Here is a 6,486-nt window from a genome sequence, read left to right on the forward strand (position 1 = left end):
GTCCAGCATTGTTCGTCGGTTTTTGCTGGATGAGCATTGGCTGTAAACAGAGAGCGTTGTTGTTCATTGTGGTCCTCTTATTCCTCCTGGCCCTCCTTAAAGAAGGCATTCTTTAAACCACCTTGACGCTTGAGTGAGAGTACGAAAGAGCAGAGTCCTCCCCCTTAAGTAAGTAAATCCTCACCAATCATTTTGCAACAGTCTCCTCAGCTCAAGAGATTTCTTTAAGTTTCAAAACACAATAACTTAAGTGTAATCGTTTAACTTTGCTCGACAGTGGATTCCATTTATTATTTGTGACACGGTCGGTATGCAGAGGTTCACAATAACTGATGTCCTGTCGCTTCCACAGATTGGAGAGCACTGAGACTGATTTCGTGGCAAAGTTTAGCAAACCTCCCACCACCTCCAAGTGGTTTGGTTTTACTCAGACCAATAGGTGCGGAGCAGGAAATGCATTTGCATTACTTATGGAACCCGCCCTGTAAGTTAATGAAAGCTCTTGCCACTCGTTCTAACCAATATGGTGTGGAATATACACTAATGGGTGCCTATATCAATACTTAAGTTTTCATAAATCAAGCCTATTGCATGTTCAATTACTGAAATAATTAACAATTTACGATTGCCCTGAATAGATACAGGCCAGTACTTTGTTTGCAAACTCTAATCAATGACATTCAGAAATGTATGTCTGTCCGTTCTTCTGAAATGCATTCATGAGAATGCAATGCTTTGGGTCGAAGAATGTGATCTCATTTCCTTATCAAACATCGTCCCTCATTGAAGCGGACACCTCAAAAGCAAACTCTGGATTGCACTGACAGATGGCCAATGCCTCTCCACCTCAACTTCCACTGTGCACTCACCATATTCCCGACTTCTTCACTGTCCGACCAATGGCTGCAACCCTCCTGCATTGATGGGACCATTGAGGAATCATTATCCCGTCCTGGAGATTCAGAGCACCCACTGGCAGTGTCAACCTCCTTCTTGACAACAATCATGTCATCTCGGACATCCACTGCCGTCCTGTCAACAGCCTCACTGGCAATTGGGTCATCACAACACTCTTTCTTGATTCCACTGGGCAACTGATGCAAAGCGTGAAAATGTTTCCAATTTATCAACATTAACATTTAAGAATAAGAACAACAGGGCAACATATTCATCTAGACAAACTTTTTAATGCGGGTTGAGGCAGAATGGATTCCCTAGTTTTCAAAAAATCACTGAATGGTGCAAAGGTGAATTATCAGAGTGGGAGTAGTGGCGTTAGCTGGCTGAAACAATGCCATTTTCAGTTGTCACCATGAAGTGGTCTACAGGGTCGCACCCAAAAGTGGTAGGACTGATTTTCTCTGGCGCGAACGGAGCGGTGGATGGGGGTCTGCCTGGCAGGGTAACGTGGAGGGGGCTCTTAGCAACAGACCGACACCAACCTCAGTTGACTGCGGGCTGTCGTTGAGTGAGGACACCGTTTTTAGTGAAGCACGTTTTTTGTCCGCGTCGAAAAACAAAATGAATCTGAATTTAGAGCAACGTTATTCTGTGAAGTTTTGTGCGAAACTCGGGAAGATGGCAACTCAGACCCTCGATATGATCAAGCAGGCTTATGGGGACACTGCCTTAAGCCGTTCCACAGTATTTGAGTGGCACAAGTTGTTTAAAGAGGGTAGGGAGCTCGTTGAAGACGACCATCGCTCCGGACGGCAAGAACCGACACGAATGTGGACAGAGTGCGGACACTGCTGAACACAGACCGACGCTTAACCAGTGAAGAAATTGCAGACCAGTTGGGTCTGTCTGCATCCAATGTCCAACGCATTATTTCACAGGACGGCGTTGCCACGTTGCCGCACCCGCCCTATTCTCCCGATCTGGCACCACCGGACTTCTTCTTCTTCCCCCTGATGAAAAGACAGCTCAAGGGACGACGTTTTGACTCGATAAAGGCCATTCAAGAGGCTTCGACGAGGGTCATCAACGGCATCCCCAAGGAAAATTTCCAGTGGATGTACGAGGGGGAATGGGAGCAACGTTATACTAAGTGTGTAGCAGCTCAAGGAGCATACTTTGAAGATTATTAAGTCGATGTAAGTATATCGCCAATGAAATTCTTGTAAAAAAATCAGTCCTACCACTTTTGGGTGCGACCCTGTATAAGTAAAAGTAAGCATATAAATTTTTCAAACAAAAAGAATGCAGAAAAGGAAATTTACACCCTCTTTGGAGAAAGAATTCCATGTACCAGTCAATGCAAATATTTAGGCATTTATTTAACCAGGGATCTCGGGGTGGGGAGTCCAAGTAGATAATTTGACAACACAAGAGGCATTTAAAGTATTGCATTGGGCGATGAGAAATTAAAAAAGGAAGTAGCGTAGCCACAAAAAAGGAAAATAAGCATTATAGGCCACTAAAAAAGTCAGTCCTACCACTTTTGGGTGCGACCCTGTATTATGCATCAAGGATTTGTCGTAGAAACATCCTTTAAGACCAATAATGGTATGGTTGCAAGGCAGAGGACACTGTTGTCTAGCAACCAAGGTCACTTTCACCTCTCAGGCACGTTAAACAAGCAGAATTATCATTACTGGGTGAATGACAACCCTCGCAAACTTCACCCTAAGACCTCTTGTCATATCCCTTAAGTGACAGTTTGTTGCGTTGTGTCCTCCATAGGCATTATTGGGCCTTACTCTTATGAATCTCAAGGTTCAACTGTTACTCTGCGCTATTGTGTGATGCTGGAGAACTTTTTACTCCCCAAAATGGGAGAGTATCTTGATCAACATAGGAAATGGAATGTAGAAGCATTAAATGGATTGACAAAGAAGAAGTATAAGCAGGCTGTAGAGAATATTTTATGGATGAGGGAAAAGAGCTGAGTACTATAAAGGAAAAATGGAAATATATCAAAAAAAGGAATTACCAAAGCCAATATCTAAATAAAGGAACAGTTAATTTGGAAAAGGACAAGGAAAAAATGGATCACTAATCATTATTATTAGGTAATCTACCGGTTAAGGTAGGTTTTTGGATGGACACAACTACCAAATAAATATTTTGTGACTACTAACAAAACACAAAATCCATCATCCTACTCTATATCAGGTCCCTCTTCATCTCTGAGTACTTTCTTCCTCCCTTCATCCCGTCCAACATCCCTATCCTGTTCCTTCCCTTTCCTCTTTTGCCCAACATTCTACCCTCTATCACAGTCTTCAACATCCCATTATTGCCAATCAATACCCCCTTCATCCACTTTTCATCTGCCTCCTCCTTAGTAACATCTCCCAACAAACCCATCTCTTCGCCCACCATACCAAGTACTTCCTCATTTGTTTTCTTCTCTGTCCATTTCACCTTCTCCATTCTTCATCCCACACACCCACATATCTACAATAGCCTCCAGTCTACGTCTATCCTCCTGCTTCAATGACCACGTTCCCATAGCCACACACATAGCTACGCTCCATATCAAAGTTTCTGACGAGTCTTTTCTTAACATCCTTACTCAAAGTCCCCGTCATCAACTCCCTCCTCCTTATAAAGAAAGCCTCTTTGCCTAATAGTGCAATTCTTCTCCTTACGTCCCTACTACTTTGACCGTGTTGGTCTCAAAACACTTCCGAGATACGTATAAACTGTTCTTCCAGCTCTAGTTTTTGCCCTCCTATTTTAATTCCAAAGAAACTGCGGGAGATGCCGCAACAGTAACTTTTAACGGAGTCATCCGCTAATGTGCATTCCAATGCAACAATTTCAGAGTGTAAAAATCATTCGCCTTGACTGGGACTCGAACCCAGATCCCTCAATATCCGGTCGAGTGCTTTAGCCACTTAAGCTACCGAGGCGTCCCGGTAGCTTAAGTGGCTAAAGCACTCGACTGGATATTGAGGGATCTGGGTTCGAGTCCCAGTCAAGGCGAATGATTTTTACACTCAGAAATTGTTGCACTCCTATTTTAATGTTTAACTTAGCCTTACTCTTTCTAGAAAATCGCATAACCTTTGTTTCATTAATATTGATTCTCATACCATATCTGTCGCACTGAATTATAAATAGTTACATAATAAACTAAATGTAAATATTACTTAAATAAAAAGAAGCATTATGAAAACGTTGTACGAGTACATGGAAAGCCTAAAGAATAAGGGTGATATTGGAGCACTATACAGGAAGGCAGACTGATTGTTATTTGTCCAATGTAATTGACGTAATACTTTTTGTCTTAATAAATAAATGGTAAAAAAAAACCCTGTCAGGAAGTTAGAATGGAAATTTGTTGGTTAAATTTTTCATTATAAAAACAATTATTTTCTCCGAGTCCCCATGAGTTTCATTGTAAGTTCTGGAAAGTTAAAGAAACTGCAATTTAGAAACATTAAAAAACCATTCTCTCGTAATTAATTATCCGAGGGATTAAAATTCAGAATTGCAACGGTTAAATCGTTCCCTTTAGGAAGACTGAGTATTTTCGCCACACATTAAATAATTGCAATTGATCTCAGTGACACGGGATTGGCTGTTCTGCAAATCAATCGATTAAGATGCAACAAAATATTCATTTTAAGCAAGAGATTTGTCCGTTACTGTAATTGTTTAATTTAATGGTTACAACTGACCTCCTCTCGATTGGTTATGCGGTCTTCCGTTGTAGGATTACATCCCTTTTGGATGCGATTGTAGAACACAAACAAACACTCGGCACATCGACGCTTAAAAAGCCGGAATTCCGTAAGCTTCTCCAAGCAGGTAGAGCACACTAACCAGGGATAATTTGCATCCTCCACAACCTATTAAAATATTTCGTAAGCAGACATTAATAACAGAATGCACGAAACTCCTTTTTCCCAAATATCAACATACTCTTATAAAACTGTGTACGAAATACATAAACCAATTACTAATTGATTTCACCAAAGATTTCCTATAAACATAAGTTGAAGAAGGAAGTCATACATAGAAAAACACTTACTTTAACATCAATTAAATCCTCTATGGTTTTTTCCAACATGAATTCCAATTTACTATCCTCGTCGAAAATATTGATCAACTGTCCACAACTGTTTAAACACAATCTGCAAAGTTCAAATTCGGTTTTATCACACATTCTGAACGTTTTAAGGTACTTCAAAGGATTGGTCTTCGAAAGACTGGACTGTCGAACGTTAATAGAATAATGGCATCTTTCACAATCAACTTGAATTAGTATTAAAAGTTACTAACAGCACTGACACACAAAATAAACAACCTAACAGCTGGGCACTTGCATTTCATGTTTCATCTGTTCCTTTCATTTGACAAGATCTTTTGATTTGAAGTACATCGATTGATACATGGATACGGGTCACATATATGAACGCATTTCTCGCGATGAATCAGATGTTATTCCGTGGCTGAATAAAGGAAAATCCCAATTTGTCTTTTTTGAGCTATTTATGAGCTGATGGAGCTGTACAGGCATCCATTGATATTAAATGGACTTCGAAAAAATTAATCATAATGTACTTGTTCCGTTCCCTTTCGTACGTTCAAGTCAAGGATTTGCAATGGCCTAGTTCACGTATTCAATATAGAAGAAAAAACAATGAATTTTTACATGCATCTTCTGTCGTAGCTAGAGAGTAATATGTAAATATTCCAAGTACTATTATGCCACAAATACTCCACTAATGCTATATTGTGATTCTCTCTTTCAAATTGATTCGTTCATATTTTTTGATCCATCGCCATATTCAAATGACTCATATGGAGAGAACAGAATACGGTGGAAAAACATAGAGCGCGGTAAAATCACTTGTGTTGTGGATTAATGTTGTGGTTGTAATGTTTTTGTATGTCCTTACTTATAGGTGGAAGGTATCACAATTTCACGTCATATTGTCCATTGCAACATAAAATGTTCAAAGTGGGCGATAAAATCGAGCTTGAACTCTGCAGATTGTGTTTAAGCAGTGGTGGAATTTTTACAAATGTTTTCGACGAAAAGATTCAATTGGAAATCAATTTGGAAGAAACTATAGAGGATCTATTAGGTGTAAAAGTAAGTTGAGTTTTATGAGTAACGTCTTGGTTTTTAAATTATGTGTGCTGTAGCTCTTTGATGAAACTTACCAGCAATCGCTAAATATACATTCCGTACGCTATTGGCAAAAAGTATCGTGACAACTGGACAAAAGGAGTTCTGAGCATTCCGTTGTTGATGTCTGTTTTTTTAAATATTTTATTAGCTTGTGGACGATAAAAGGTATTCCTGGTGGGTGTGTTCTGCCTGCGTGGAGAAGCTAACGACGTTTCGTGTATTTAAACGTCGATGTTCTGCGTGTTTGTTTGTGTTCTACAATGGCATTCAAAAGGAGTTCAATCCAGGAACGGAAGACCGGATATATAATCGAAAGGTCAGTTGTATTTGTTGAATTCCAAAGATATGTGTAAACAAGACATCATTTGCCATACAAGACTATTTCAAAGAAATTA

General features: G+C 39.9%; 1 long non-coding RNA gene across 1 annotated transcript; it reads right to left on the bottom strand.

Moving 5' to 3' along the window:
- Positions 1-1,037: 1,037 nt before the first annotated feature.
- LOC139691728 (uncharacterized) lies at positions 1,038-5,225 on the bottom strand. The gene is made up of 3 exons (XR_011701673.1): positions 4,985-5,225; positions 4,632-4,802; positions 1,038-1,094 (listed from the first exon to the last, which is right to left on the bottom strand). It is a non-coding gene; the product is annotated as an uncharacterized lncRNA (long non-coding RNA).
- Positions 5,226-6,486: the final 1,261 nt, after the last annotated feature.

Source organism: Hetaerina americana, unplaced genomic scaffold (assembly GCF_022747635.1).
Source record: "Hetaerina americana unplaced genomic scaffold, ioHetAmer1.1.p SCAF_39, whole genome shotgun sequence".
NCBI lineage: Eukaryota > Metazoa > Arthropoda > Insecta > Odonata > Calopterygidae > Hetaerina > Hetaerina americana.